This window comes from Nelumbo lutea, chromosome 1 (assembly GCF_056320005.1).
Source record: "Nelumbo lutea isolate HS-2025 chromosome 1, American lotus-T2T, whole genome shotgun sequence".
NCBI classification, from domain to species: Eukaryota; Viridiplantae; Streptophyta; class Magnoliopsida; order Proteales; family Nelumbonaceae; genus Nelumbo; species Nelumbo lutea.
Window position 1 is genome coordinate 106,651,777 of NC_142684.1, and position 12,203 is coordinate 106,663,979.

The window sequence follows — 12,203 nt, forward strand, 5'->3', positions numbered from 1 at the left end:
TATTTAATTTAGGACCACTATGTTAAGTCTAGGTGTGGGTGGTATCACTATGTTATAGGAAACATGGTAAATTTCATTTTTCTGGATCACTTTTCCAAGTAAATGATATCCTTACCATACTCAGGTAAATTTGGTTTCCAGAGAGTGAATGGAAAAAGGTGAAAATGTCAATATTACCCCCAAAACATAATTACGTTTCATTGGTTCGATAGTTTCTTCACTTCTACTATTCTTCTCCCAAAAATCACCGCTGCAATGTTGCCAAAGAGTTTCTATTCCGCCGTCTTCCGCGTTCTCGCTGTGGTTGATCCTCTCACTTGCCGCCACTGCTCCACCTAATCACCGCCGCTGCTCTGCCTAGTCATTTCCGTTGCTCCATCTAGCCGCTGTCGTTGTTATTTTTTCCTCCGGTAAGAATCGTTGTTCCTACTCTGTTGTTCCTCTGTCTCCTGCACTTCATCTTGCTGCCATTGATTCTCATTTTATTGTTCCTCTTTTATTATTATTTCATTGATTTTCTTTTTAATTTTGAATATATTTTTTATTCCAGAATTCTTGGATCTGGTATTTTGGTTTCTGGTACCTAGTTTTTTTCTAGAATCAGAACAAAGAAAACAATTCTTATTGTAGAAGATCTACAACAAGGGAACACTGGATCAGACCAGGTAATTCATGATTTAGTAGGAGCATATTTTAACTAAGGTAGATAAAGTAGAAAAGGAAAAGAATAATGGAATCCTGCACCAAGGATTCATTTGAAACTCTACTCTGCCCCTACATAAAACATTTACTAGACAATTTCTGAGGAAAAATCTAACATAGACCTCTTACAAACGGACTAGACCCAATGGTAATTTGTAGAGGTGTCAATTGGACTGGATTTGGTCCAACCTGATCCAGTCCAATGTGAGTCCACTTACAAATGGATTGGACCCAATCCAGTCCAAATCCAATACAAATCAAATCCAATCCAATCCATTAAAATGTAAATGGATTGGATTGGGTCCAATCTAAACCGAATGAAATATCAAAAATTATATAAAAGCACTTTTGGCATTGAAAAAAGCACTTTTGTAAAAGTTTTTTGACAATAAGTACTTTCATAAAAGTGCTTTTACAAAAGCACTTTATTGAAACTACTTTGTAAAAGTGATTTTGTAAAAGCACTTTCAGAAAAGTACTTCCATAGAAGTGCTTATAAAAGAACTTCCGTAGAATTGCTTTTATAAAAGTACTTTTATAGAAATGCTTTTGTAAAAGTACTTTTATAAAAGTATTTTCATAAGTATTTTTATAAAAGTACTTCCATAAAAGTGCTTTTTTAAAAATGCTTTCATAAAATTATTTTATAAAAGTACTTTCATAGAAGTGTTTTTATAAAACTAATTATATAAAAGTACTTTTGTAAAAGATTTTTCATAAAAGTGATTTTATAAAAGCACTTTCATAAAAGTGCTTTCTTAAAAGTGCTTTTATAAAAGTACTATAAAAATGCTTTCACGAAAGTACTTTTATAAAAGTACTATAAAAGTACTTTTATAAAAATGCTTTCGTAAAAGTACTTTTGTAAAAATGCTTTCATAAAAGTACTTTTTTAAAAATGCTTTCATAAAAGTACTTTTGTAAGTGTTTTCATAAAAATACTTTTGTAAAAGTGCTTTTATTAAAGTGCTTTTGTAAAAGTGCTTTTATAAAACTGCTTTTGTAAAAGTGCATTCATAAAAATACTTTTGTAAAAATGCTTTTATAAAAATAATTTTATAAAAGTGCTTTCGTAAAAATATTTTTAATTACTTTTATAAAAGTGCTTTTGTAAAAGTGTTTTCATAAAAATACTTTCATAAAAGTGATTTTATGCTGGCTTCAGTTTTGATTGATTTCAAATTGGACAAGGGTTTGGCCTCATTATAGGATTATTGGAAATTTGATTTGTGTCCAATTCAAACCAATAAGAATATGGACCAATATTTTTTTTGTTGGCCAAATCCAACCAAAATTCTCCCACTCCTTAAAGCTGTTATAGCTTTAGCATTTTCGAATTGGGGATTCTAAGGAGGCGGTTGAATTTGCTGAAAAAAACCCAGTGGCTAATTCCTAGGGTTTGCAACTAGTTGACTCAGTACCTGCCCCACTGCCCTCCTTGCATTAGCTTCAGCTAGCTGTCCTATTTGGCTTTCTAACCTAGCAAAGGACTGCTATTGATTTAGGATCAACTGTTGCAGCTGCATAAATTGATCGTCTACTGATCAGGATTGAGGGGGTTGTGAGTAGCCCTGATATGGTTGGGCTAGTTGACTCCTAGGATGCACTTGTTGGAACTGGTTTTGTACTACTAGCCTCTGAAACTGTTGGGCCATGAAGTTGGACGGATGTTGATGGGACTGTACATTGCATTGATGTGTCCTCCAAGAAAAGTTAGGATGGTTTCTCCACCCAGGGTTATAAGTATTAGAATATGGATCATTATTGGGCTTTGAGAAACTTTGGACCGCCCGAACTTGTTCTTGGATAAAAGGTGGAAACTGGGCCATAGTAGGACAATCATCAACCTGGTGGGTCGGGCTGGCACAAATGGAACATACTTCGGGATAAGAGGTAGATGGGCTCGATTGTTGGTTAAGAGTGAAAAACTGGCCGAGTTTCTAGGCTAGAAGGTCTACCCTATCCAACTTTCTAGAAATGGCATTCAAGTCCATTTTTGCCTTGGGCTCCTATATTATTTCTGACCTCATAGAGCCTTGCCCTCTTTGAGGGTCCCATCGACCATTCATAGGAATACAACGACGCATTATTGATAGAATTCTCACTCATGGTTTCGAAAAGATTATAAGCTTCATCCCTGCTCTTGCTCATAAATGCCCCCCCACACGATGCATCTACCATCTACCATCTACCATCTATCCGTGATAGCTCTCCACATGATATTGGTTCTACCTATAGGATAGAACTTCCTAAGGAATTCTTGTTGCATTTCTGCCCAAGTCCTAATGGGTCTCTCTATAGTCCCTAACCAATGCTTGGTCTTATCCTTCAAGGAGAAGGGGAAAAGAGCCAATCTAAGGGCATCATCATTGAAATTCTGAGTCCTTATAGTTGAACATATTTCCAGGAACTCATCTATGTGCTTGTATGGGTCTTCGCTTGGGTTTCCCATAGAATGATGGGAGAATCTAGATTGTACTTGACTTAATTTCATACTGTAAGGCCTGAGTATCAAGTAACTGAATGTAGGATGAAGGGTTGTATTGTGTTGGAGTGAAGTATTCCTTCAACTTTCTAGGTTGGTCATCATTGATTCCGGCCATTTGATTTCGGTGTTGATGATGGAGGTATCTCTCTATTTCAGGTATAGTTTCTACAGTTTCTCTCCTTAGAGATCTCCTTCCCAACATACAACACAGAAGTCCCTTTTCTTCTTATTTGAATTTAAAATTTTGAGTTTAATTTCAAATGTGGATTTTGCAACTTGAATTTTGCAATTTAAACTCAACTTTTGAAACTTTCTCTTTTTTTCTCTAAAATTTAAATTCAAACTCAGCCTTCGAAATTTAAATTCCTAACATCTAAATTCAAGTTGCAATTTTTAATTTTTTTTTCTTCTTTTTTTTCTATTTTTTTTAAAGGCAAACAAATCAGCTACATGACATAGGGGCTGACCTAGGGTTTCCTGAACTAGTGGTTCAACCAATGTGAATCCTTGTAGGTTCACTTGGAATTACACCACTTCCTTTGGTTAGCTAGGTAAGAGGTGGGGATGTGGGAAACTCCCATTGCTCTCGCAAGAACCTAATTAAGTAACCACAAAACCCGCTTAGACTTAACCGTTTAGCATTTTTCCTTAGATACCAACCGTTGGTTATAGAAAATAATTTCAAGCTCTCTTAAAATTCAACACACCTTTGAGCCAAGTGTGAGGCTTTCCTAAAAGATTTTTCTATTCAAATTTTAAATTAGAGTTAGGGTGAATTACACGTAAATGGTGGTGATTTTGGGGCCAAGGAAGGGTGATGAAATCCCCACCTTAAATGAATTAACAGAAAGACAAAATAAGCACAACAAAATGCAACTAACTACAATGCATGAACAATTATTTCTAAAATGCAATTCAGCAATATACCATAAAAGAATAAAGCAAACAAACTAAGCAAAAGGAACAATTAAAATAATAAAAAGAGCACCTAACACATTCACAACTAACAATAATAATTTCAGCAAACAAATAATCCTATATGATGCATGCTCTAGAATATCAAACCCTAAATAATGGAATGAAAATGCAAGAGAAATATTCAACTTTTTTTTTGATTATATATATATATATATATATATTTGGGAGTTTAAATTCAAATTCAAATTTTGAAATTTAATTTTTTTTTTAATTTGTAACCTTTTTTTAATTTTTTGTCATTTTATTTTTTTTATATTCAAAATTTTAAAATTTAAATTTCAAAATTTGAAATTCAAATTCAAATTCAAATTCAAATTCAGATTTGAATTAAAATTTAAATTTAAATTCAGATTTGAAATTTAAACTCATTCAAAATTTTCAACAATTTCCTATTTAGCAATTAATTATTCAGTTAAACAACTAAAAGAAAAGAAATTAAATAAAGCAACAAATAATAATTGCAAACAGAAAATAAAACAACAACTAATTGTGCAAAACAGAATTAACAACTACCAGAAATAAATTCTAACAAACTAATTGCTAATCTAAAAATTAAACTGAAAATAAAATGACCAAAAATAAAATTATGCAATAAATAGATAAAATAAAAGAAAAAAATATAAATCTAAAAAAAAATTAAACTGAAAATAAAATAAACAAAAGAAAAAAATATGCTGAAACTTTTTTATTTATATTCTTTTTCGTTTTTTTAATGAAAGAAAAACACAAATCTAAAAGTTAAAACGAAAATAAAATTAATGAAAGAAAAATACGTTGCAAAAAAAAGTAAAACAAAATAAATGATTTTTTTTTCTTGTTTTTATTGCTTTTTATCGAATTTAAACTGAAAATAAAATAAAAGAAAATAAACAAAAGAAAATTATGCTGCAAGAAAATAAACGATTTTTTTTGTTTTTTTAATCTGAAATAAAAGAAAAACACAAACCTAATAAAGAAAAAAGATCGAACAAGAAATTAAAATAAAGAAAAAAGAATAGATCTAGAAACAAAATGGAAGCAAAATAATACCAAAAAAATCGAATCTAGAAAAAAATTAATTAAAAAAATTAAAAAAATCACTATTCTACCAAAAAAAAGGATTTCAAACATAAAAAATTAAAAAATTGAAAATAAAATTGGGCAACTACACCTGAAACGCAATCCAATTAAAATGAGAAACAAGAATTAAAATGAGATAACGAATTAAGTAATAAAACAAAAAAGAAAAAATAATGAAACAGATCCGGATAAAGCAAATAATTTTTTTTCCATGCTTCCCCAATAACGGCGCCATAAACTTGGTGTGTCCGGAAGCATGTCGTTAAACACTTCAAAACACCAGTTTAAGCATTTATAAATTTTTCCGACTCTCAAACAAATACTAACGCAGTAAATGGGTGAGAACGGGTCGTATCCATAGGGAAGCGAGGGAAAAATTAATAAACACTCAAATCCGAACAAGAGAACACAAGAGGAAAGTGCAAAAATATAAAAATTAATTAATTAAAATAAGAAAAATATAGAATTTGAACAGTACTGAAAGTTAAAAGTGTAGAAACATAAATAAATATAGAAATAAGTTAACAAAAGAAACGAAATAGAAATCTATAATCTAATCAGAGGTAGTATTCTCCGGATTACTCCTTTGACCCTCGAACTTCTCAAGCTAGGCCTTCCATCTTACTTGGCCGAATTGTAGATCTACAGAAAATAAAACAAAGATCATACAGAATGAAAATAAATTGCATAAAGTAAACAACAAAACAGGAATTGAAAGAACAGAAATTAAAACTAAAATAAAATAAAAGTGGTTAGGATCTAATTTCAGATGTGGCAGTAGTGGTGTTGATGAACTGCAAGTAGGAACCCCTCCTCTTGCTTGAGCGTCCTCATCTTCTTTTACCCTTGAACTTCTCAAGATCAGCCTTCCTTCTTACCTGGGTGAATTGACCAACCCCTTCTACAGGGCCCCTAGGACCCTTTTTATAGAGAATGGTGGGCACAACTAAAAATAGGGAGAAAGATGGGATGTGGCAACTGGGATTTAGGAAAGTTAGGGATGCCCTAGGGTTTCTAATGGATGGCTAAGATGGTTTTGGGGTGATCCTATGGCTGAGAATGGAAGGAAAGGGCACCCAATATTATGTAGGGCCAAGATTTGGGTGCTTAGAAATGGAAGGTGTAGATTAGAACAAATAGGGTTGAAGGGTTAAGATTAAAAGAATAGGTGGTGCCCTAAATTTAATTGTTGGGATATAAGATGGAGGGAGTGGCTGAGATTTAATGGTAGGGGAGCTGAATGGAGAGGATTAGTAGAATAGGTGACGCCCTAGGGTTTAAAAGCTACAAAGGAGAGCCCTAAAATGGATGGTGGAGATAAAAAGGAGTGGATGGTGGAGATTACACAATTGGGTCAGCTAGGGTTAAAAAGGCTCCCTAGGGTTTGCTAAGGAGAGGGGAGCATGGTAATACAATAGGATGGGCGCCAACTGGGTTTAGCAGATAGGAGGCATCCTCATATTCTCAGTTCTTTACAAAAACACCCCCTCTCTCAGGTGGTCTTCACACCAGCTTCCCAAAAACTACACTTCAACCATGAAAACTTCCAAGTTTTCTACATAATTTGCACAGAGACCCTCAGAGGTCACATAATTAATTTTAACTGGGAAAATGGTACATTTGACTACTCTAAGGCCGAAAATGCTCCTGAATTGATGCCCTTAAGGCATCAAAATGCAAGGTTATTAGTGACCCATTAGGGTCAAGTGAAAAGGGTCAAAGTGGGTTGGGTGAAGGGTACCCATTAGGGCCAGGATGGATTGGGGTCAATTGGGTAAAGGAAGGGTTGAAACTCAAAGCAGGGTTAGGAGTCTCGGTTGAAGTTCAGTTTTCTACCGTTGAGAGGAAATCTTCTATCATAGCACTCTGAAGCCAATGATCCGTTCTCAATAGTCGACAATCACCAGCAATTTCTTCTTCTTCTTCTTCTTCTTCTTCTTCCAAAGGTGCATTTGTGTATATCTCTCTTTGCTCTTACCGCCATGGTAGAAAGGTGGAAGGTTTTTCCATTGTTGGAGTGTGGAATGGCATGTTCAATATCAAATTCACAATGGATCTAGTTCAAAACTATATCTATGTTCATCATCTCCTTTACTGGAGATAGGGCAACGACAGATCTGGTTTTGAACAAGATATGTATTCATTGTGAAGAGAAGGCAATGGAAGATTTGGTTTTGAACTAGATCTGTGTTCATCATGAAGATAGGGTGATGATAGATCTGGGTTATTAAAATATCAAAAAAAAAAAACTATCAATTTCTGTAACTTCCCTATGTTTTTTACATTTGTTTTTCTTGTACTTTTGTCATTTATTTGCAATTTTTTTGCTTGATTATAATTTTTGTTGTTTTTGCTGCAATTTTTATTTTTTTCCATTTTCTGTATTTTCTTTGCATTTTATTGTTTTCTATAATTTGTAATGTTTGATCATTTATGTGTCTTTTTTTTTTTGCAATTTATATATTTCTAGTATTTTTTGTTATTTATTTGCGATTTTTGTGTTTGTTTTTCTGTAATTTTTACATTTTTTATTTTTATGCAATTTCTACTTTTCAATTTTATATTTTTCTAAATTTCTGCATTTTCATAAATTTTGACACTTTTTCCTGTAATTTTGTATATTTTATACAATTTTCTGTTTTTATGTGCAATGATACTTTCATTTAATTATTATTATTATTTATGTTTTATTTGAAATATATATCATTTTTAGTCTTTTTGAGCATTTTTATTTTAATTTAAAAAATGTTTTTTGAACTTTTATCATTTTTTATGTTTTCTTTATTGATACATACATTAGAGTCTGGGTCAAGGTGGGTCATATGGGTGGGTTGTGAGCCACTAATATCGACAAATATGGGTTGGTTAATACTCAACCCGCACCCAACCCAACCCAATCCTCCCATTTGCCATTTCTATTAATTAGACTGTTAATCAACACAAAACTATCTCCAAAGCTGAAGCTAAGATACGCCAAGAAACCTAGATTGTTGATATAATAATCAATAGGTTATAAGCATTAGTAGGAGCTAGAATGCTCTCTTCATTTAGCTCTACTTCCCCATATAAAGTTAGTAAATAAACCAATCTTATGTGTTTGCTTCTCTCCCTCTCTCTCTACAGGTTTGATCTTTGTATTTGCTGCTAACCAACATTTCCCTTTGTTTTTTTCCTCCTGCTACAACTATAGCAGGATCAAGGCAGATGTTTGGATACCAACATAAATTAAGGGGGCGGATTAAAATTATTACATGATGAGTAGTAATATACTTTTGTTGTCAATGAACTCTATAAAGTTCAAATTATTATAACGTTTCATCTTTTTTCTGCAACTGGACGGTTTGGCTTGGGGGTGGTTTTGCAAAACAGATATTAATAAAAAAAATCATTTGTCGCAGCTCAACATGTCTCAAACATGAGTTCACGATTGCTCAAAAAAACCATGCAAGTATTTTAAGTATTTTCTTTTTTAAGGAAAATATTAAGAAAGAAATAAAGAAAACCTCAAAATTTTCAACTAGAGACCACCAATCCAGATGCTTTTTTCAGTCACTAATCCAGATAATTTCAACCCCAAATACACTAAGCAGGCCAACTATTCATGATGTCGGGGCTCAAAACTGTCTCATACAGACAGAAAAATATAACTTCTAATCATGTATTAAATACTAGGTTAAACACCAACCCTTGTTAATAAACTACAAGCAGCAGATGTATCAAAATTAGGTCTTCAAAGTTCAAACCTGTGTCCTGCATGTTGGAAATATAATGCCTGGTGGAGAATTTGGCATTCTTGATCCAAGACAATCCTTACCAACCCGAAAGATAGACATGCAATGCACCTTTAAAATGCAACTGTAATTACACTATGAGGAAACATATGAAAAATGTAAAATCATAATCAGACACAAATCTCAACCAAGCACAAATATTTTCTCTTCTAGATCAACAAAGACAAGTTGAGGGTTTTACCAATCAATGTCAATAGTATCAATCTATGAATTTGGCAACAATGGGCAAGCAAAATTGTAGCTCTAACTTCTTTTATAGTTGCATCTTCTTTCCCATAGGCAATATTGTCTTTGATACTGCAAGAAAACAACACAGTTTCCTAGCTGACAAGACCAATTTTCTTTCTGATCCATCTTAGTTGAAACTCCATGAGGTTTATGCCATCTATAAGAACTTCACCGGCTTGTGGATCATAAACTCTCTCAATCAAACTAACCACTATAGACTTACAACTTCCACTAGATGAAACAGTGATATTTTGCGGCCACCACTAGATATTGATAGGAAGAAAAAATTGGTTGCAACTATGATTTGTTCTCACTATGAAATGTTGGTGCGATATATGAAAATAGGAAGAGAAGGTTGAGGGTCTCTAGGAGATTAAGTAGTGATGGTGAAGATGACATCAGCGTGGAGACAACTGAGCAAAGAATTAAAAGTAGGCTTTCAAACATCAAAACCATGGTCATGGTTTCAGATACGGCGTGTATATACCGTACACGAATGGATAGGAGTAGTTATCTTTGACTATGTGACTTACTTAGAAGGGTAGGAAAGTTAAGGGATACTAGACAAATGGGAGTGGATGAGATGGTTGCATGCTTCCTAAACATTTTGGCACATGATGTCAAGAATAGAGAGCAACAATGGCATTTTAGGAGGTTTGGGTCTACCATAAGTACGTACTTCAAGTTGGTGTTGAATGCATCGCGTGCTACGCCTGCATGAAGTTCTACATAAAAAACCTCGGCCTGTGACTGCAAACTCAGCTGATGAGAAATGGAAGTGGTTCAAGGTTTGTCCACTTTTTTATATATTTGTTTTTCCATTATAACATATATTTAGGATTATTATCCTTAAATTCATCTCTCTTTATTTTTGTGTGTCTGTGTGTAGAATTGCCTAGGGACTCTAGATGGAACCTATATTAAGGTCCAAGTGCCTAAAAAGGATAAGCCTAAGTATCAAACAAGGAAGAATGAGATTGCAACAAATGTCTTGGGTGTTTGCTCTCCAAACATGCAATTCATTTATGTTACCTGGTTGGGAGGGATCTACCCATGACACCAGAATACTACATGGTGCCATCTTAAGGAAAAATGGCTTAAAAGTACCACAAGGTATATAATAAACTCTAACCACTAAGGAAATAGTTAAGAGAACAAATGCAACTATTTAATAAATTAATATGTTTTGTTGCTTGTTTAGATTGTTACTATTTGTGTGATGTTGGGTACCCCAATAGTGATGGATTCTTAACACCTTATAGAGGACAAAGATATCATCTAAATGAGTAGAGACAAGGGCACCAACCCAGCACCCCAACTTAGATCTTCAACATGAGATTTTCTGCAGCCAGGAATGTAATTGAGAGGACATTTGGCCTCATTAAAATAAGATGGGCAATACTTAGGACCTCAACTTAGTCTCCAATAAAAACCAAAATTATGATCATTATTGCATGTTGCCTCATACACAAACTACACACAGAGAAGCATGTCAAATGATCCCATGGAAGTAAGAATTAAGAATTTTTGGTTGGTGAATAAGGCCAAAGTGCAACTGAACGAATAGCAAGCCTAGATGGTAGTAGTGAGTGAATGCATTTAAAGACAACTTGGCAAATCAAATGTGGCAGCACTTTAGGCACTAATAGCAATTTGTATTTGTTACTTTTGTGTTGTAATAAAGTACTAGTTCATTATGTTTACTATGAGGCTATTGTATGTTATTTTTGTGATGTTAAGTAAATAGTGGTTTGTTTTAGTAGCATTTGTTGATTTATTTTCTTATATTTGTCTTATGCATGTTTATATAATACTTGTTTTTTAGACATGACTGGCAGAGACAAGGCAAAAAGGCAACCAACTAGACAAAATAGAATTTAGTCAAAAGAAGAAGAAGGCAATTTAGTTAAAGGATTGATGATGCTAATTCATACTAGGATGTGGAGATCAGAAAATGGGACCTTCAAGTCAGGGTACTTGAATCAATTAGAGAGGTTCATTGAATCGAATCTCCCTGGATGTGGGTTGAAAGCAAACCCACGCATTAAGTCTAGAGTGAAACATATGAAGAGACAGTATGCAGCCATTTGTGAGATGTTTAACCTCAATTGTTCGGGATTTGAATGTGATGATGTAAAAAAGTGTATCACTTATGAAGACGAGGTCTTCAATTGGTGGGTTAAGGTAATTGTTATCATTTATACTCTATACTAATGCAAATGTTTTTATCTATCTCACATAACTTCTAATTTGCTAACGTACTTTTATTTTGATAAATGCAAAGCCATTCACATGCTAAGGGGTTAAGAAACATGCCTTTCCCATTTTTTGATGACCTCTCCATTATATTTGGGAGAGATAGAGCAACTGGGAAGAGTGTAGAGGCTCCTGTTGATGTTGTAGAAAATGTGGAAAAGGATGAGGAATATAACAACCCACCTATGGAGGGCGAATTGGTCAATGGTGAAGAAACCCAATATAATGGAATAGAGTTCATTCAGGATGATGGAATGACTTCTCATTTTACCACACAATCTCCTAATCATCGACCTCAATTAGGTGAATCATCAACCCCTTGCCCTCATAGAGCAAGTAAGAGATCAAGAAGCAACATAGATGATGATCCGGTGGCTAGGGCTCTTATAGATGAGTTGTCTAGGGTGGGATAACACTTTTCCGTAGTAGGGGAAAGAATATCTCAAGTGGCAGATGCTCTTACTGATAGAGGGTAGGGAGATGAGGATGAGGGTGTTTGACGAGTTAATGAAGATTCCTAGTTTAAGCATGAATGAAAGGATGAAGGTAGGAGGAAGATGACTAGTGAAATGAGTGAGGTGGAGTATTTTTTCAGCTTGCCACCAGATTTTAGGCATGCATACATCCTATCCCAACTCCTTCAAGACCAATGAATACCTCCTTATGTTGTGTTGAATGAAGATTGGAGAATAAGGAGCTTA

General features: G+C 33.8%; 1 long non-coding RNA gene across 1 annotated transcript; it reads left to right on the forward strand.

Moving 5' to 3' along the window:
- Window positions 1-219: 219 nt before the first annotated feature.
- LOC148876631 (uncharacterized) lies at window positions 220-11,480 on the forward strand. Its single transcript, XR_016111687.1, has 3 exons — window positions 220-410; window positions 551-665; window positions 11,072-11,480. It is a non-coding gene; the product is annotated as an uncharacterized LOC148876631 (long non-coding RNA).
- Window positions 11,481-12,203: the final 723 nt, after the last annotated feature.